Below are 21,452 nucleotides of genomic sequence, written 5' to 3'. Positions count from 1 at the left end.
CCATCAGTTCCCCAGACTGTAAACTGGCTGGTTGACACGGTTGGGTTTCGGGCCCTTTCTGCTCCGCACAAACACCCTGAAGCTGAGACCCGGTTCAAAGGATTTCTACACCCAGTCACCACAGCTTGTAAGGCAATGGTGATTCCAGTAAGAACCTGAGCTCCCTAACACAGGTGCACTGAGCTCCCTGCACATGTGCAGGAACACACCTGCACGTGCATACACACGCGCGCGCCCATGCACACACACACACACACACACACACACACCCTAGTTTCCACCAAAGGGCTCTTTGTTGTGCAGGTCAGTGGTCCACCACGGCGACAGTTTCTGCCTCCCTACATGGAGACATTGTGAGACATCGGCATTTCCCCAGGTAAGAACTCTTTCCAGGAAGACAAACACAAAGAAAAAGCATGTTCAGTAGCCCATCCCCACTCAGTCATCTGCTTCCCTAACTGGCCTCAGAGTTGGCCCCCTTTTGTTACCATGCTAGTTCAGGTTCAGTTTCCCCTAGGAAGGATGCCCAACAGGCTACTTGACTAGCTTCCTCGGGTGAAAGGGGTACCTTAGAAATAAGGCTACAGAGGCTCTGGGTCCTCACAGCCTCCTGACTTCTACTAAAGGGGTCTTTTCTCTGATGGGGAAAAGAAATGCTTTTTTTCTTTTTCTTTCTTCTTTATTTTTTAAATATTTGCTACAAGCCGGTAGCTCACAATTCTGATCAAGTATTAAAGAAAACCTCCCCCATCCCAGGAACGTTCATCCTCAAATCTTAGATGTTTGTTCAAATACTTGACATCAACTTCCTCTTGGAATGTACTCTATCTCAAAGAGAAGGAAAAAATAAACCAAACAGTGTGTTGCTTATAAGTTGGTAGGAAAAGGCCTTCACATGATAAGCCTGGACTTCTATTTTAGGGCTTTATTTTTTCCAAATAAATCCATATAAACAATGGTTTTGGAACCTAAACTAGTCTCTGAAAAACTGCCCTTCATGGGCTGGCTGCAACCAAGGCTGGGGTTCCCTGGGTGGGATTTTGACAAGACAGATTTTAAACTGAAGTGAAAAGGGAAAAAAAAAAAAAAAGTAAAAAACAAAAAGCAAAATAAAATGTTCTCTCTATATATCTTCCTCCTGGAATCTTCCCCTATAGCTGACGGAGGGGACTGGATAAGCAAGAAGAGAGGGTGTCCAAGATCTTCTTTTCTTTATGGTTTCTGCATCTGCATGAAGCAGTGTCGGGGTGGGGGGTGATGCTATCTCTCAGGACAAAGGGGTGATGGCAAAGGATGAAATGTGGGTTTCCACGAAGCCATCAGTGGGGCATTCGATCCAAGTATGTTTGTATAATGGAACAGTATTCATGCTCATATATCTCTTTCAGTTCTGCCCTTCCTGGTAAAGAATCTCATCCTTTCCCTTCCATCCTGAGGGAGGAACTGGGGATTGGGTGGCTTTCTCCTGACTGCACCATGCTATGCTAGGGAAGGGCTGGGGCAGGGATACGCAAAACACCCCAATTTTGTCCGCCATCTTGAATGTGGTTTTTTTGTTGTTGTTAGGCGTTTGGTTTTTTTTGTTGTTTTTTTGGTTTTTTTTTTTTGGTTGCTGCAGATTCTTCACTGATTTCTAGAGCTACCCACAAAACTACTGCAGTCTGTTTGTTGCCATTTACTCGGCGTATCCACAAGGAAGCAAGGACCTAGAGCTTCCCAGTCTGCCATCTTGCTGACATCACTCCTACACCCATTTATTTTTTTAACTCTACCGTGTTGCTTCCCACCTGAAGATAGGTCAGACATACACAAAACAGAGGCACCTAAGCTCTTGAGTGATTAAGTAGAAAGTCATGAGGCAGTAGAGATCAAGGATGGAGGGATATGATTAGAGAGAACAGTACGTGTAAACCTCGTGGAAGAAGGAGGAATTGGTCTCACACACTCACGTGCATGCACAAGCACACACACAGACACACACACGTAGAAATGCACAGCACTGGACAGATTTTCATTGCTGAGGGTCTTCCCTAGAGAAAGAAAACCTGGGTCTTCAGATCTTTCTAAAAGAATGCTGCAGCCTGAGTCCAAAGATGAGGAATGCAAATTGGTTTTTTCAAAATAAAGGGCGGGACCAGTTTGCTTGTTGTTCCATTTTGTTGTCCTAGACTGACAACTGGCATGGAGAAGGAAGTGATAGGGTCCTTAGCACACTGCAGGGGGAAACACACTTTCAGAAAACCTACAGCTCCTGGGCATATTTCTTCAGCAAGAACCAACTGCCTGGACCAAGGCTGAGTTGACATTTGCAGTGTGACATGGTGCCATGGTTTAACAGCCAGTTTGAAAGGTTTGTGTTTTACTTCATATTGTTTTTAATTGTTCCATTTCCCAGATGTTTATTCCTAGATCATTTCCCACAAAAGTAGGGGAACTCCATTTGAAAACCTGGATGGCTCAGATCCCTTTGGGCCAAAGGTTTTAGACTAAACTAAATAAAACTGGGAGGGAAACCGTGCTTGCAATGTGTTTGAAGATTCTCAAGAAATCCTCTCTACAAAAACAACAAAGGCGGGACCAGGAAACAAAGTATTAATTTCATGTTCCCCCATTAGCTTACCACCTGTTCTTTCTGATGGTTACTCAGCAAGGAGAGGGGAAAAGGCTAATCTGTAGCACATTTATATCAACAAACTTGCACAAAACTCTCCCTAATTATCCCCTTGAACCTGTGTCCTCTCAATGGAAGGCAGTTTCCCGACCTGGCTGGGAGCCAACTGCAGCAAGCTGGTCTCCATAAGCCCGGCTAACGACAGCCCACTTTCACGCCAGGAGCTCCATAATTGCTTAGAGCAGTTTACAGATCCATTATTTTATGGCCATATTTCAGAAGGAGGGGTCGGAGGTTGGCAGAGTGGGATTCCTGCTAGTGCAATGTATTAGACCAGCTTCACTTCAGAGCCCAGATCATTTCCTGGTAAAAGCCTCATAAGCCTCCTCTCTAGTATAGCTGCTTTCCTCACAAAAAAACCTATCAAGAAACCATCGGAATGGGGAGATAGGGTGGGGAATAAAAGGAGCACTGGACAGAGAGTCAGAACCACTTTTTCAACCACTCACCAACCCTACATCCTGAGCAAGCCCCCAAATCACAGAGCTCAGAAGCCCATTTTCTTCCAGACTTGGACTTTTATTGGATACCATCCTCCTGAGTTAGGGAATTACTGAGTATATAAAAAAAAATAAAAATAAAAAATTGTGTGTATGAAGCCCTTTATGTGCCATGGACTGATCTCAATACCCAGACTACCCCTTTAGATAAAACAGATAAAATCCTTGCCCCTCACGAAGCATACAATCTCATAATGGACAATAAATAAACATACACATGACATGATTTTGAGCAAAATTAGTGATGTGAAAAAATAAAGACGAGGAAGCACAGGCTACAGAAAGAGAGGCGAGTGCTGTTTTATGCATGACTCTGAGGGAACATCTCTCAAGCTGCTATCTGAAGGACAGAAAAAGAACTAGGAGTAGATAAAGCAGGAGTGTCTGCTGTGCATGTCCTCAGAACAGCCAGAGAATTGGTGTGGTTGGGGCAGAGTAATCAAGGTAAGAGAAAAAAGGGACACTGCTATAATATGTAGGGTCTTCTAGGACATGTTCAGAACTTTTCATTTACCCTGAGATGGAGTCCCTGAATGACCTGGAAAAGTTAAGAAACCCACAATCGCATCTTAGATGTGAAGTTTGACTCCCGTTGCTCTGCATGCACAGATCACAAAGGCAGGAGTGGAAGACGGAGACCAGGAAGGTCTAGTTCTGCTAGGAGTCCCCACAATATGGGATAGGGCTTGGACTATGGCCGTAACCTTGGAGGCAGTTAAAAAGCACGTGAAGCAAAGAAACAATGTCTAAAGCCACCAGAAATCGCTTATTATGCCACTCAGTCTGGCTTTCTCTAACACTTTGTCCTTTTCTTAGATTCAGAAACATTCAAGCACTGTAAAAAGTATGTCATTTGGCTATCTCTTAGAAAATGCATGCTTTGTCTTTTCCTCTTAGCTTTTTTTTTTAAGATATTATTTATTTGAGAGAGAGAGTATGTGTGTGTACACATGAGTGAGGGCACAAGCAGAGGGAGAGAGAGAAGCAGGCTTCCCACTGAGCAGGGAATCCAACGTGAAACTCAATCCCAGGACCCTAAGATCATGACCTGAGATCCCAGGACCCTGAAATCATGACCTGAGCTGATGGCAGATGCTTAACTGGCTGAGCCCACCCAGGCATCCCTCCTCTTAGGTTTAATTCAGTCATTGACTGAATTATCACACTTCCATGGTCCTTCTTCCCTGCGGTGATGGTCAACTGCATCTCTGGTTTCTCCCTAGGTGCTGCTGAGCCACCCAGAGGAGGATGGCCAGCAACACAGTGATTACAAGTCTCAAAACTAGAGTCCAAGAGCCCGAGTTCAAGTCCCAGCTCTGACATTACTGGGCCATCTTGGACAAGTTATTCAATCTCTGTGTCTCAATTTCTTCATCTATAAATTGGAGATTATAATAGTATCTCCTCCTGGGCTTTTCTTGTGAGGATTACATAAAATCATATAAGTAATAGTCTTAGAAGAGTGTCCAGAACATTGTAAGTCTCTGATATACTACTAGACTAATAAAGTTAATGATTTCCCCCCATAAAGAGGACATCCAATCTTAGTGAGTCACAAAAGAACAAACCCAGTAAATAAGCCTTCTGGATATAACCTTACAGTTTACAGAATATAACACACCAATATCTTGATTTCCCCTGGTACCCATTAGAAATCCATCCTTCACTAATAAATATGGGTTAGCTTTTCTCAAAGTAAGTTTAACATTCTGTAGGTTGTTAGTAAGAGTTTGGGCAAAAGACATTTTTTTTGATAAAATAAGTGTGCGACACTGAGAGTTAAACAAGTTTCTTTTCCATAAGATTTCTCAGCATCTCTAATACTATAACATATATGGTAACTACCCAAGGGGCAAGTACATATATGGCTTTTTCTAAATTTGTAGAATATTGGAAACAATTTTTTCCTTATTTTAATAATATCAGACTAATACTGTTGGAACACATTAAGTAAGATGATAATGTCAAGTACATCAACCATTTTATTTTCATCCTGTGTCACTCTGAGGATATAATTAATTCCAAAAGCCAATTGTGCTTACAAATGAAACAAACAAAGCAAACATAAATGAGATAATGTATAAAAGCATTTAGTAATTGTAAAGTATACTTACTGTTATTATCCATTCCCTCAAATTTTAATAGATATCTCCTAATTCTATTCCCTGAATAAATATAATGGAAGCTATTTGTGTTAACTCTATCCAAATGCTTTATCCCCCATCATATTTTGTCTTCCCCAATAGGCATATCTGGTCTTTTAATTTTGTGTCCTGAGACAACATTTCTCCAAATCCTTCCCATACCTGTGCTAATGAGACTTGTCTTGCTTGAGACTTTCCTCCGTTTTCCTCTCTGTCCTAAAGTAGTGGTGATCACAGTGCCCTCTTGTGATGCCCTCTTGTGATGTCCTGTCCACTCACAATGGTGCCCTTCTCGAGGAGATATTTTGTGGGACCTTTGACTGAAGTCCCATAATGAGCTCATTTCCACAAGAATGACTTAATTTCCTTAGGTCACTTTTAATCCATCTCAACCTGTGTCCAGAGAAGAGATACAGGATGTGTAGGTTCAGGCAATGGTTATCCCAATGGTTGAGGCAAACACTACCGCTCTTAGTCATTGTAACTTTGTCACCCATCTCCTAAAGATATCAACCCTCTGAGAACAACCCAGGTAAGAATAAGATGTGATAGTCTCAGCTCTTAAAGCACGCACATTCCCATGGAAAAATAAGCACCTATGACGTTTGCTAATACAAGGTAGCAGCAGTGGTGTGAAAGTGGTAAGACCCAGTATCTGTGGTAAAATTCAATGAAATACAAAATACCAGGATGGGGTATGAGGTCCTCTGAGACAGAGTCCATGCCTTGTTCTCTGGCCTCATTTATGTCATTCCCTTGTTATATCCTGCTGTGCGAGGCTGCTGAGAGGTGGGAAGAGGGGGCAAAATAAGTGGAAGACAAGATCTTTGTCTCAAGGAGTTTGTGCTTGAGTTGCAAGGTTTGGTCTGAAAAAGAGATCCCCAAAATTTCAGCTTGCACGTTGGTCTGAAAAACAAATCAAAATTTTGGACTATCAGCTCCATGGTTCCAAAACGCAGCCAGATAAGACAAGCAAAAGTGATATTTATTTTCATATAAAGTCTCTCCTCCTTAGGTCAGTGTGGGTAACATTGATCACTGCTTCTGTCTCTCAGGAAACAGACTCGGTTTCAAACATGTTATTTGCCTCTGGTGAACCCAAGTCTCAAGTCAAACCAAAAGCAAACCTCTCCTTGTAGCATATTGGTGATAACTTGATAATTTTTCTGGCTGTTGGCTAGTCAAGTTAGATTTCAAGTCAAGTTAACCTAGTTTTAACTGAGCGCTCTCAAGAATAACACTGAGTCAAATGACAGCAAACTGTCTTTTTTTCCAAACCACATCAGACACTCGAATGCTAAAATCATAAGCTTAAATATACCGTTGAGCATAGGAGAGTCTGCAAAATCCATCAAGATCCCAAAAGTCTTCCAAGATATTTTCTCTCCTTCCTGATATGTGTAGCCAATGTTTCTACAAGAAGTTTGCAGTAGTGCAAAGGGTGTCACTTTTCTGTACAGCCCATCTTTTTCCTTTGACTTCATTCCACACTGATTCTGGGGAAATCGTAGTAATTTTACTGGGAAAATGCTTCAGCATTTTAAGGATCCATTTGGGGCTGTATCATAGGAGACACCTCCTTAAGGAATTGGGAGGTGAAATATTATTTTCAGTGATGATGTATTCAACTTTCTTCAAAAGTCAGGTTGCTTAGTGAAAATAAATGCTTCCAACAAACATGTCTTTGGTTCTTGGTATTTCAAAATATTCATCCATGAAAAGATCTCTTTTGCCTCTCCCAAAGATGCTGGGATTATAGTTACTGTAGTAAATCTCCAGGAGTTATATACTATACATAATAAAACTGATAGTTTATTAAGTTCAATAATAAAACTACGTGTAAAACAAAGCCCAACATATTAGGAAGGTAAACCGTGCTGACCCGGACTACACATTTATAGATTTTTAGCATCTGTAGGTCATTATGTAGGATTTTACTATCTCCAGTTCAATATAGTCTTCTGATTAAAAACCTACTTACTACTTATCTAGTTATTTTTTTACTAGCTTGCTGTCAGCGTGCATCACAAAATGTAATTTAGTCAGACACCTTGTCTTGGAGCAGATGTAGCAAATGCTTTGAAAAAAGGAGCAGTTATCCATTAAAAAATAAAGAAAGTTGAGAAGCCAAGGGGAACCATCCATCCTCTGAGAACTTTGGCTCTAGGAGAACTCAGTCCCTGGAGTAGAGGATCTGCTCCTTGCAGCATGAACAAGACCTTCCACTGGGTTCCACTGGGGCTAAGAAGAGAGATGTGGCTGGTGCCGAGGAATGGCGGAGCTGAAGACGGTGAATGTTGTATTCTGGAATCTGGTTGGATGTGCCCCAGTGTCTCCACACCTGTCCTTCCTGCCGGTGTTCCCTGCCGCACACTCAGGAGAGAAATGAGGGAGACCCTGGGGTCTGGTGGAAAAGGCACTGAACTACGACTAGACCTATGGGTAATAGAGAAATGGGGGTCTATGTCAAGGTAGCCTTCAAGGGAAAGAGCAAAAGGCTGGTCGGTTCAAAGGCCTTCTGTAACAGGCCTGCAGATTTTTACATGATGTGGATAAGAAGGAAGGAGATCTCCGTAGGGAACAGGGGAAGCAGCTGGAGTGAAAAGAACCTTGTATCCCTTGTTCTATTTTCAGTGCTTTTTTAAAAGAAACATTGAATTGAACAGGACCCCCAAAAGGTAATAATTGCTTATCTCCCCAATTCTGGGAGTGTTGACAGTGGACTAGGTTGGCACAGTAGCAAGATAGTGTTATCAAATCTTTCCATGAATAACGCTGGAATTTTTAGCGTTTTGAGACGAGTTGTTTGCAAGTAGCTGTTATATTAATATACTTAAAGAAAAGAACCAATTTTCATTTATCAGTTGTACCTAAAACATCGTTTTGAGCGTATATACAATTACATGAGTCCTTTGGAAGGTGAGTAAATATTGAGCCAAGTTCTTTATCCACTTTAACTGAAGTATTTTAGACGTGGGTGAATAAGTGAGTCATGACTCCTGTAGAGCCTTGAGAGACATTATGTTTCTGCTCTTGCTGAAGGAAAGGGAGAGATTTCATAGACATAGAAATGATTTAAATTCATTTGCATAGTACCTGTATTAGTCAGAGTCCCTCCAGAGAAACAGAATCAATAGTAGAAATATGCATATATTAATATTCATATTCATATTCACATACAAACAGAAAGAGAGAGAGGGATAGAGAAAGAGGGTTCTTGGGAGGAAGTGGCTCATACAGTTATGGATGCTAAGAAGCCCCATGATCTGCCCTCTGCAAGCTACAGACCCAAGAAGGCCAGTAATAATATAATATAATATAATATAATATAATATAATATAATATAATATAATATAATATTACTATACTGTAATATAATAGTCCAAAGGCCTGAGATCCAGGGGAGCAAATAGCATAAATCTCAGTTCACCACAGAAGAAAATCAGTGTCCCAGCTCAAACAGGCAGGCATGAAGACAATGAGGCGAATTTTTCCTTCCTCTGCCTTTTTGTTCTATTCAGGCCTTCCATAGATTGAATGATGCTCATCCACACAGAGAAACAAAATCTAATTTCTGATTCTAATTCAGATTTAGATTTTAATCTAAAGTCTGATCCAAATGCTAATCTCATCCAGAAACCCTCTCGCAGACACACACCTAGCGGAGTTTAAGCTAGACACCCTCTGGCTGGGTAGGTTGACACGTAAAATCCATTACCATGGGCTTTAAATCACATTTCCATCTATTATCAAACATGCACATCACCCCTTAAAGCTGAATATTCGTCTCATTTTACGGTTCAAAACGGAGCTTCAGGTGAGTTACATATGCATACACAGAGTTATTTTTATCAAATCGTAACATTTTTAGAAATTATCGACTTCAACGTCCTGCATTTACATGCAGACTAAGCCTCTGCCCCGACCCCAGCCAGAGTTTAAAGGTTTATGGTCAGAGGGTCTGTGGTCCTGCAATGACCCAGTGACTGATTCAGAATGGAGTCCAGACACCTGGACACTTGTCCAGGGACCCTGCCCATGGCCAGCCAACATTGTGATGAGCCAGCGTGGGCTCACGCATGCTTCCTTTGTCCTGGGCAGAGGAGTAGTAGAGGCTTAAGCAGGAGACATCAGACAAGATGGCAGTGGTGAGGGAACCATTCCAAATTTCCCACCTGCCACCTGGTCAGAAACAGCCCTACCCCACAGACACAAAAACTATACTACCTGGGGCTGGCTATATGGCTGTGCAGGTCCAGTTCCCTGAAAAGGTGACTCTCCGTGGGGATCCATACACCAGCAGGAGAAGGGAAGGCAGCAGGCCCGGGCAGAGGGAGAAATCAGACAGCAACATAGTCACTAGTCATGACATCCCACAACCTACTCCACAGGGGTCCTGCTGGAGCAGGGGTGGCCCTGCTGGGTGGCCCCAGATTGGGGAGGGACGGGGTTGCAGGCTTTTGTATCCCAACATCACCTGTCTAGTCATCGGATGTAAGTTCCCCGTGGGCGCAGCAGATCTCCTGAGCTGAGGTCAGTTCACAGGGAGGGCTATGACAGGGTTGTCAGCCAGCTGTTCTCCCATCCCCTGAGGAGCACCCCTGCCTCCTGAAGGCAGAGGGGGCGAGGCACCACAAGCTCCAGTGCAAGGGGAGACACAAACCCTGAGCAGGAGCCGATGCGGTGGACCCAATGTATCTTTCATGAGCCTGACTTCAGATGCTGAGAAGCTTTGAAAACTGTCTTTGTTGGGGCACCCAGGTGGCTCTGTGGGTTAAGTGTCCAAATTTTGATTTTGCCTCAGGTCGTGATCTCAGAGTCCTGAGATCGAGCCCTGCATGGGGCTACGTGCTTAGTGGGGAGTCTGCTTAAGATTCTCTCTTTCCTTCTCCCTCTGGCCCTCCCCCACACACTTTCTCTCTAAAATAAATAAATAAACACATTTTTTTTTTAAAGAAAACTCTCTTTGCTGATTACATGGCATGGTTAACATGGTACCTAGTAAGTACAGAGACATGTTACTTCCACATTGTAAACTTTCATTAAAATATTATTATTATTAATATTATTATTATTTTTATTATTATATGCCTTCTTCAAACTGCATGCCAAGTCAAAGGAGGCACATGGAACTCCCTGACAGTCTGTTCTCTCAATCCCAGACCCCCGGACCTGTGCGTGAGAGCTCACATGCGTCTGACCATAAGCTAACATGGCAGCACTCCACAGTACCGAGAGTCCCTATTTCCTTTGAATGGAGGTGGGGGGTGTGGTCACTGTGCTTTTATTTTGTGGGAAACTCAGATTAGTGGAGATAAATTAATTCATTCTATGCAGCTCCAGGCAAATACGTGCCAGGAAAAGCACACATGCCAACATTCATTATAAATTCCAAAATCCCCTTTATTACCAGGAAAGCATTTGTTTCTGACTAAAGGTCAGCAAACACTTGGCACAGGAGGCCATGCACTGGGGTTTAAAAACCTGTACAGGACACGTGTTGTTTCTGGCCACCCACCGTTCACTCCCCATTCATTCACTCCCCAGACTTTCCTCCCAGGACAAACCTTCCTGCCATTCCTTATCATCCAGTCCACCCCAGAGATGGTCCCCTACCCCAGCTAAGGGCAAGGCAAGAGCTCCAAGCCAGGCTAGACCATGCCAGCCCCCCTCTTTCTCTCCAGGGGTTTAATCTAGAGATGAATGAGACAAAGGCAGAAAAGACTTTAAGCTGATGCATCCTATTGGTGGTTGCCCAAATAAACATTCCATTAGTTCCTACGATCTCCGTATTTGGTTCCTGACCTTTCCAAAACCTAGTTCTCATTGATTCTGTGAGAGACCCTGTACCCTTCCAGTGAATTCCTTTTCTTTCTTAAGTCAAATAACGTTAATATGTATGGTATCCACCCAAGACACCAAAGGCCTTAACTGATAAGGACTAGATTTTTTAAAGTAACCCAGTTTTGTTTTGTTTTTAGATTTTACTTATTTGACAGAGAGAGAAAGAGAGAGAGAGAGGGCACGAGCAGGGAGAGTGGCAGAGGGACTACCAGACTCCCCAGTGAGCAGGGAGCCCTAGGCGGGGCTGGATCCCAAGGCCCTGGGACCATAGCCTGAGCCGAACCGAAGGCAGACATTTAACTGACTGAGCCACCCAAGCACCCTAACCAAGTTCTTTTCTAATATCCTAACCTTGGAAAATATACTTTCTTTCAATGAAGTTAAAGAACATAAAACCTTACCTTACGCTTGGTTTCTTCATCTGGAAGATTTTCCGAGTAAAGTTGAAAGGAGACCCTGAGAATGCAGGATACCACCATAAAACCCTTGAATGAACGCATGTTTTAACATGTTTTAAATATATTTTACTTTAAACAAGTCAGAATTTTTTTCCTTTACCCATGTATTAAAAAAAAAATGGATCAACTGAAATTTCATCAAAAAGGCCAACACTGTCTACCAACAGTGCAACATTTAGTGAATTAATCTGTAAATGTACCTAAGCTGGTCTCTTGGGCTGAAATCCTAAAAAGTCTAGATTTACCCATCAGAGAGAGCATCTTTTTCCAAACTGTCCTTTGCTTAAATGTTTGCTTGTATCCTGCTATGAATTATTTAATATGTTAAGAAACACATGATCTCAGATAAGATATGATGTAGAGGAAAGTCCCAACAACAAAATGACATTTCAAACCCCCTAATTTACAATGAAATTAATTTAGTAATCCTTTATCGAACATCTACTGGGTGTAATTTGCTAAACTAACTCTTTTAGGTGGTTTCTAAAGTGAATAAGACAACATCCTACCCTAAAAAGTTTGCAAGATGCTTATGAAAAGTCAGGATTATAAGGAAATATGACAGGTCAGTCAGCATGGGCTTCATGAAAGAAAGAGCATGTGATCTAGGACTTGACAGACAAATGGGACATCAGCAGATAAAGAAAAAGAATTGGAGTTTCCAGAAATAGGGAATAACATAAAGAATTACATGGTGAGAGGGAAAAAAATCAACTTCTCTGGATTATCTGGTATATTCAAGAAGTAATAATGAATTAAAGTGCAAGAGTTGACATGTACATTCCTGAAGAGGGTCATAAATGACTCAGTGATGCGCTTTGATGCATTTCTTCTTTGAGTAACACAAGGGCCTAGGCTGTCCACAAGATTTCACTAGAACAATTGATTCCAGTTGCTCTGGAGGTAGAAGTTAGACTAGGGGAAGGAGCCTCTCTGTCTGTCGTCACATACAAAAATTGACCTGAGATACAACATAGTCGTACATGTAAAAGGTAAACCTCATAAAGCTTCTAGAACAAGAAAAGAAGGCAATGATTTTTTAGACAAGACACAAAGAGACTACCCATAAAAACATTGAGCAATTCAACTTTATTGCAATCAAAAACTACTAATCAAAGGCACCATTAAAAATAACAAAGCAAAGCGGGGCACCTGGGTGGCTCAGTGGGTTAAAGCCGCTGCCTTGGGCTCCGGTCATGATCCCGGGGTCCTGGGATCGAGCCCCGCATCGGGACTCTGCTCCGCAAGCAGCTTGTTTCTTCCTCTCTCTCTGCTTCTTGTGATCTCTGTCAAATAGATAAATAAAATCTTTAAAAAAAAAAAATAACAAAGCAAAGGAATGCCTGGGTGGCTCATTTGGTTAAGCATCTGTCTTTGGCTCAGGTCATGATCCCAGGTCCCGCAATCGAGCCCCTCATTGGGCTCCGTGCTCAGCAGGAAGCCTGATTCTCCCACTCCCACTCCCCCTGTTTGTGTTCCCTCTCTTGCTGTGTCTCCCTGTCAAATAAATAAATAAAATCTTTAAAAAAATAATAAAGGAAAAACAAAAAGATTTGGAGAAAATATTTGCAATACCTATCTCTAAAACCTGACATTTATCCGGATAATATAAATAATCCCTATGATGAGATAACATAAAGACAAACAACAATAAAACATGACTTGAAATCCTTGACTGAACACAAAAGAAGTTGTATGAATGGCCAATTGGTATGTGAAAAATTACTTTTATTCATTGGGGAAAGACAAATCAAATTCACAAAGAAATGATAGTACAAGTCTATCTGAATGGCTTCAATTAGAAAGACTGACAACATCGAAAGTTGGGAAGGATGTGTAGGAACTGGACCTTTTCTCTGGGCTGGTGGGCTGTAGACCATATGACCACTGTAGAAAATAGCATGGCAGCCTATATCAAAAACACACTGACCTTGTGACTTGTCAATCGCACCCCTAAATGTTTATTCAATACAAATGAAAACATAGGTTCCTAAAAAGACATATACAAAAATGTTCATAGCATCTGTATACATAATAGCCTCCAACCAGAATAGGTTCCCCAAACTGGGGTCCAACAGAGAATGTATAAACAAATTGCCGTCTATGCCTTGAAAAGCTACTTGTTAATAAAAAAAGAATGAGCTCCTACAGTAATGAGCAAATCAACAGTAGAGGGAAAGAATACAATGATGGGCACATAGTGGGAAGCAGAGGTGCATTCGGTATCTTGAAATCCTCAAAATAAGCCAGATGGGTGGGTGGCAGAGGCAAGAAAGAGAAGAAAACAAACTGGACAAATAAAATCACAGAATAATATGATAGAAATTACATCATTGGCACACAGTAAATAGGTTAAGTCCATATCATTTCTTAACCCAATACTATATTCATTCGTATGAACTTGGACATACCACTTAATTTCCCTTTGTAAAACAGAGTTTGAATAAACTGCTCTCGGAGTTTTTTCCAGTCAACTTTGAGCCTAATGCAGGATAAATTCTTACTTAAAAGGGACAAAAAATCTCAACGTAGATAAATAATAACCCTAGTTTACATTGTTATATTCATCCATTTGAGAGTCAAAATGCCTCTTTTTTTTTTTTTAATAAGTGTAAACTCTGAAGCCCTCGGCTTATCTGAGATTCCACATCTTAGCGTGAAAGATTTGGCTTGAAAGTGCTTTCCACCCAAATGAGAGACCCTCACACTAACACTCCTTTACGAACCAGATAAATAAATCCTCCATTTCCTTCAGCTCAGTCAGTTTCTGGATTTGCACAGAGCCCTCCTCCCTTATCCTCTTTCCTAGGGTTTGGCTCATTAACAGACTCATTTGATACTTTCCCGGGGAACTTGCCACCTTCCCTGGGTGACTTGGGACAAACAGCTTGTAAGAGTCCTGCCTCCTTTCTGGATGGTACTGGACCGAGTTAGTGAGAAGCACAGCTCCCTTGAGGACCCTGATCGGCCCCTAATTAGTGGTAACGGAAAGACTGGAAACACTCCCAGATGGTATCAGGAAGTCAAATGAGCCCTTCTAACCGCTTACCTTTCAAGGCAAATAGGGGGAAGAGAAATGCGTCCCTAAAGGCAATTCAAAGAAGAAAGCACACAAGTGTTTGCTAAGAGCACTATGAATTTTTTTTGGATGCATCTTCTTGGTTATTTCTTTATTACAAAGAAAACGCATCCATGTCAGGGAGTCACAGTGCAATGCTACACGAAGGGACCAGAACTTCCATCCTTTTTATTTGTCTTTCTGGGAAAACATGGATCTGTCTTTCATGCATGTTTCCCTACAGAGAAAGATTTATAATTGGGGTTGCTGAGGGAGTCCCCGGGGATCGTTATTCTCAGAGAGAACTCCAGAAGCACTGCTGATTACCCATGCAAGTCTCCTCCTCTGGGTGGTCAACAACCCGGCCTCCAGGAGGATTAATCTTCTAAATTCTATTCTATCCCATTTATTTGACATATCCCATTAAGTTAGAAACTAGCACCGCCTAATCAGTATCCTATTGATAGGGAAGGCAGTCAATCCTATTCACTCTGGAAAGAGGCTTGGTGGGGACCCATTAGGGCCAGGTGGTCCAGAAATCTTTCCTCCCCCCAAAGTAACCTCCTAAGCAGAAAGGCTTAAGTGTCAATATTTTCAACAATAGTGGGATATCTTACACTCAGCTCTGAGTAAAATATGTAATGACAATTAACAGGTACTTGGTTGTTGTTTTGTTTTTAGCTTCTTGCAAGCACTATATTCACAGACATCCAAAAGTCAAACTGTATTACAAACTTTATTAAAAAAAAAAAGTCTGCTTCAGTGCCTCAGACCATTCTGCAGCCAGCAAATTAATTTAAAGAATATAGAGACACCATTGAGGGAGTGGGTGTGTGTTGGGGGGGGGGGGAGGGGGAGGCTGCTCCTAAAATACCAATTTGGGGAGGAAGGGGTTAAAAGGTCGAGGTTCTAAAGTACCTCTATACACTCAGCCAGGACCACAGGGTCTGGTCAGATTCCGGTCCAAAAGGGACTCCCAGGTATTTTTCCTTCTTTCTTGTTTTGCCGTCAAGGAGCAATTTCACAAAAGCCAGAGGACATACATAGGGTAATGGCTCAGGCCTGTTATGCGAGGTAGCAAGAAGAAAGTACTGGGCAAGCAGATGGTTTCCAGATCTGAGCCAGGCCAGGCCGTTTGGCTCCGCCCCAAAGCGCACCCTGCACTCCTCAGCCCTTACTGCCTGGTTCCTTGGCCTCACCCTTCCCCAACCCCATGCCTCACCCCCACCCCCGCCCCGTGGGGCAAGCACATTTTGAGGCTAATGAACAATGCCGACTAAACCCAGTTTCTGTCTGAAACATACATCGAGGAGCACCTGAACACACTGAAAAGAGTATTTTTTCTTTCTTTCTTTCTTTCTTTCTTTCTTTCTTTCTTTCTTTCTTTCTTTCCTTCCTTCCTTCCTTCTTTCTTTCTGTAGGCCACATGAGGCTTTTTTTCTCACTGCGTACTACCTCATTGAACAAACAGTATTCCAAATAGGAAGGACGGCCAAACATTTTGCCAAATACACTTTCATTGGAGGAGACATTACTGTCAGAAACAAAACATCATCTCTTTCCTTGGAAGCCTTTGTCTCCCTTTATCCAGCATTCCACTCTATGACCCGTTCCCCTATTTTTATAGGCCCACAAGGCACTGAAGGTGCAATGACGAATAGATCCCTGTCCAAACGCATTCCTTTCTATTCACATCTTCTTCCTCCCATACACCTCCAAGGGTGTCTTTCTACCAGCTGATTAATTTTGTGATTTTTAGCACTACGGTGCAGTAGAAAGCTGCTTAAACCAATGATGGATTTGTCTACCCTCAAGCTCACACGGGCCATAGTTATCAAGGCAATGAGAAGAAATTGGAACGTGACAGCAATTCTCAAAACCCACCTCGCACGCTTACACGCGTCTGGCTGATTCTGCGTCCGATAGGAGGTATTGCCATCAGACCGTGAAAAACTAGTGGGAAAATTCTTCCCAAGAGGTGAAGATATGTTCGGGCACTGATTCTGTTCTCCAGAAAATAGAACCGACCAACTGCATCTCAAAGAGAATTTATAGTTACCTCAAATCTCTGAGCCCAGTGGTCGCCATGGAAACACAGATAACATATGGACAATGCTCAGGAGGAGTGGAGGAACAGGACTTGCGGTCCCTTTGTGACTGTCCTAACACAGTCACGGTTTTGGTTTTCCATATCGTGTAGTTAAGCTCATGAGGTTTCACACACGGAGTTACTTCCAGTAGAAGGCATCACTGTGTCATGGAGATAGTCTCATTCACATCCAGACATTACCTCTGCTTCCCTCTTTGGTGCTCAAATTGCTTTCACTTACGATTCCTCGTTTACTTCTGATAACAAGGCCAGAAGGTGGTTATTATACCCATTTCACTGATGAGAGAGGAGGACAGAGTGTTCAAGTGATCTGCCTTATGCATCTTCCCATGCGCACCACTTGGGACTCCAACCTGTGAAATCGTCTTTAAGTTGCACCAGTGATTCCATTAAGGTTTATCAAGCAGGGTAAGTGGCAGACACCCTACGAGGTGTTCCCAACAGGGCAGATCTCAAGTCTTCGCAACCCAGAGTGGGCTGGTGACCCCCTCCCGAAGACCTCAGAGTGCTTTTTATGTAACACTTAACAGATTCTACTCAACTATTTTCATGTCATTCTCCCGGGACCTTGTGATTTACTCAAAATCAGGCACCCTGTCTTATTCAACTTTGTCCTCAGCATCTAGCCCAGTGCCTGGAACCCAGGAGGTTAAAAGCTATGCCAAATAAAGGAACACCACGGCTAATAAAATGTAGTCAAATACATATAGTGCTAGGACAGAAGCAACAGCAAGGTATTATGGAAACAGCAAGGGATGAGGGATTCAGTCTGCCTGGGAACTCCAGAAGGCTCCACGAGGAAGGTGGCATTTGAGCCAAGACCTCATCCAATAGAGGGAAGGGAAAGGCATTCCAGATGTGGGAACTTCACCAACTCATCAGTCTTATCCAGCGTGGCCCTGCACGGCCTGACTCAGAAGCCAGGGCCTGAGGGGGAGTCACAGAAGATCAGCACAGAAAACTACAGTAAAGAGATTATTTTATTCAACAAGTGAAATTTTAATTCACTTAAAGTCATTAAAATAATCTAAACAGATTGACTACTTTGAACAACTTGAACTGTTTTAATTCAAATTGCTGATCATTAATGCATTAGAGTAAAAAAAAAAAAAAAAAAAACAAACTCTGGTTCCTAAGAATATTGTCTGAAACCAGTTATTAAATAAGGCCCGGGCAGAGGGGAAGATCCACAGGCTGAAGGTTGAGAAGCAGAGGCTGAAGCGGGCGGCCCCGGGCACGGTCGCCCCGCCTCCCCGGCCCGGGGCTCCGCCCCTTCGTGGCCCGGGAGGAGCGCGCTCCGCAGGACCGCCGCACCTGGCGCGCATTCCCGGGCCTGCGGCCCCACCTCGGGGACGGGGACCGACGGGCGTCTGAGCTGCAGCACCTTTAGGGATCCCCGAGGCCCTCTCAATCAATAATCCCCGGGGTTTTTTATGAGGGTTGGATTATGAGGATTTGGAAAGGGGACGATTAAGCAGTACTTCAAAGAGGAGCCGCAGCTGCACCTGCAACATTTATGAAGATCTATTAATAGAAAGCACACGATCTAGCAGTAATCCCTAATTCATAGAAAATCGATGATTTATGCTTTGGGGCCCAAGAGGCACTGAGGACTTTAGTTCATGGGCTGCCTGGAGGCAGGGGGTGCTCGCTCCACATCTGGTCAAGACTGACATGGGTCACGGGAGGTTTGCATGGGACACTTTCGGTCCTACTAGTACATGGGAAACAAGCTTGCAGAACCACGGTCAGTCCCTGGAGGACCTAATCTCTTTTTTCTTCTTTCCGAGGATGTCAACTGCTTTGGTGCAGATTCTAGATGAACAACCAGGTTCTGGTGTTAGTAGGTACAACGCCAATTTGCTGGGAACTCAAAGGCAGACCAGGGCTCTGTTCCTAGCTAAGCTGCTCCCTTCTTCCTCCTCCTCACCTGGATCTCCCTTTTGTCATCTGGAGAATGGTGACAGTCACACCAGCGATCATCAGAATGGCTTGTGGGTGGCTTGGGAATTCGAGAATCCGTCTGGGTCCTATTTGATCCTAAAGGTTTATGTACGTGAATTTCTCATGAAAAGAGCCATGGAACAGATCCATTAATTAATGCCTTAGTTCACCTCAGAGAGCCAAAAGCCAGCTGCCTTCTGGGGATAGTTTTGCTGAATATAACAAAAAGACAAAAGCATGTTTCAGTTCAGAGGGAAGGATTCAGATTATATAACACTAAAGAGAAAACTCCACAAATAGTAAAGATAGTAAAATAATCTTTCGTCAGGAAAGGAACATTCAGTAGAAGACGAGGGGCAGGGACAGACCCAAAGATGTATTTCCCTGATGATCTATTGAACTGTTTATGAATGAACAAGCGTCGGCAGAACATCTCTCTGATTTAAAGGCTTCATATTCTTTTTCATTGTTGTTGTTCCTGGCTCACACACAAAAATATTCTCTACCTGTTATTATTTATGTCCAATTCTTTGCTTACATCGCCATGCTTATCTTACTTAGTTTCAGCCCCCAGGTAACACCTCTGCCTTGTGAACAGAAATCTGAGACACAAAACCAAAACTTCAAAGCACCGTAATTTAAGAGGTGATTAACCTTGCTGCAAAGAAGTCTCCAGCATCCCAGAGTTCACCACAGGGCTCCTTTCTGTGGACAGACATAAGTCGGTAGAGAGCTCGCATGGAATTGGAGGGAGGACAATGGATGGGCCAAAGGAGGGCCAGGAGGGCCAGGAGACCCCCTCCCCGTGGTGAAGAGCAGCCAGCAGCAGACACAGCGACCCCAGGGAAAAATGCCCTTCATGGAAAAGATGTCAAGATTCAACTGGATCATTTCCCTGTACAGTGAATTTTTTTCTCTATCGTAAATACATTGTCTTGGGTTCTGTTTTTGTTTTTGTTTTAGAAAAGGGGCAAACCTGTAAGTCTAAAGAAGAAAATACATATTGCCATTCATCTCATTGTCTGGAACTCACCACTGCAACTATTTTGGTGGATTTCTTTCTATTATTTCTGTTCTATGCCTCTCTCTTCAGAGATAGACCATATGGATACAGGTACAAGTTTTTTGTTGTTAAACAAAGCGGAGGTCACACCCTGTGTTATTTTATGTTGTCCTTTTTCGTTTGATACCACCTCATAGAGACTCTCTTGCACTATTAGATATTATTCTAAAACATAAATTTTCATGACTCTAAAACTTTGGTTATAAGTTAATTTACGTAAGCATGTCCCCCTTTTGCTGAAAGTGTTACGGACTTTTCACCATTTTAAATAACACAAGTACAAGCGTCCTTGTTTAGCTCAGGGAAGTAGTAAGATGGAGTGTAGGACAACACACTCCAGAGCCAGTTTGAGTCCCACCACGAGCTGTGTGTCTTTGGGCAAATGACATCAGTTCTCTGCACCTCAGTGTTCTCACCTGTAGAACACTATTAGAGCAACCCCCCCCCCCCAGCCCAGCCCAGAAGCTATTCTTGGGTGTTAATGATTGAGTATATGTAATGTCCTTAGAATTGTAAGGTAACACCTGATACATCGTAAGAACAATACAATTATTGGTTGTTGTTATTGTAATGAAGAAAGCTTGCTCAGTTTTCTCTGATTGTCCAGGACTCACCCCAGCCCTGCACTCAGGTTGGTGTTTTAGAGTACTTGTCCTTTCTCATCCTCCATACTGGGGTCAGCTGTGGGTCCGGTCCTGGCGAGGTGACAGTCATGGGGTTCACCAGCCTAAACTCCCTCCTTGTCATCTGTTCTGTGTTTAGTGACCTCACAATCCAAAATAGCATCTCTGAAGACACAGTCGTTTCTGTCTGTCTTTCCTCTCCCCACTCTCTGTCTCCCACATCCACTCCCTCACTCCTTCGGGCACAGGCCATTCTCTTCCCATCAGGCACAAACATAAATCCTTAACCCTACGTACATCAAGAGGAAATGGGGGCAACGCTGAATCCACAAGTCCTATCTTTGGAGTAATTTCTAACCATAACCTTCGAGGGTTTTTGCTTCTTTTTCTGTGTTTCTTTTGTTCTCAGGACTGTGACTTATGCTTTAGGCCGTATCAATGTGGAGGACATCTTTCCTCCTTTGTTGAAGGGATTTCAGGGAGAAGAGAAAAAATGGACTGTGTGTATCTACAGGAAATGAAGAGTTTTTTCTCTCTCTCTCTCACTCCCTCCCCTTTCTTTCTCCTTCTGAGAGCCACGGTTTGGCAAACACCTCACCTCAGAATTTCTGACATTAATGAGGTAGTGGGGAGTGGAGAGCTGTCTGCTGAGAGACAAACTTCGGGAAGATTGCTCAGAGCATCTTGCTCAGCAGAACTGATAAGCTGAAACCAACCGTAACCCAGTAAACAAACCACATAGGAAAGACCAGAACTATTTTAGAGTTTCGCTCCAAGAAATGGAACTCTGGTGTTCTGTGTGCTGGATGAACTGAGTTATGTGGAGAGGACTAGGTCAGAAAGCAAACCAAGGGGATGTTTTCCTGTTTAAAAATCTGCAGGCTGGGGTTAGCTTGTGGAATAAAACTTACAGGAAAGGAGATTCCTAAAATAGTACTTGTTGAGATCACTCTTTCCTGATGGCTCGCTCTCTCTCGTCTCTTTCCTTCCTTCTTTGCCTTCCACTGAGTTCCTACACCTCTCCATCGGCCTAACAC

The 21,452-nt window shown here is 42.9% G+C and overlaps 1 long non-coding RNA gene across 1 annotated transcript; it reads right to left on the bottom strand.

Moving 5' to 3' along the window:
• Positions 1–9,562: 9,562 nt before the first annotated feature.
• Positions 9,563–20,507, bottom strand: LOC116576720. The gene is made up of 3 exons (XR_004280257.1): positions 20,407–20,507; positions 11,561–11,615; positions 9,563–9,590 (listed from the first exon to the last, which is right to left on the bottom strand). It is a non-coding gene; the product is annotated as an uncharacterized LOC116576720 (long non-coding RNA).
• Between the last annotated feature and the right edge of the window lie 945 nt (positions 20,508–21,452).

This window comes from Mustela erminea, chromosome 17 (genome assembly GCF_009829155.1).
Source record: "Mustela erminea isolate mMusErm1 chromosome 17, mMusErm1.Pri, whole genome shotgun sequence".
Taxonomy (NCBI): domain Eukaryota; kingdom Metazoa; phylum Chordata; class Mammalia; order Carnivora; family Mustelidae; genus Mustela; species Mustela erminea.
The sequence above is the reverse complement of the archived record's forward strand: the minus strand, read 5'-3'. Positions and strand labels throughout refer to the sequence as shown.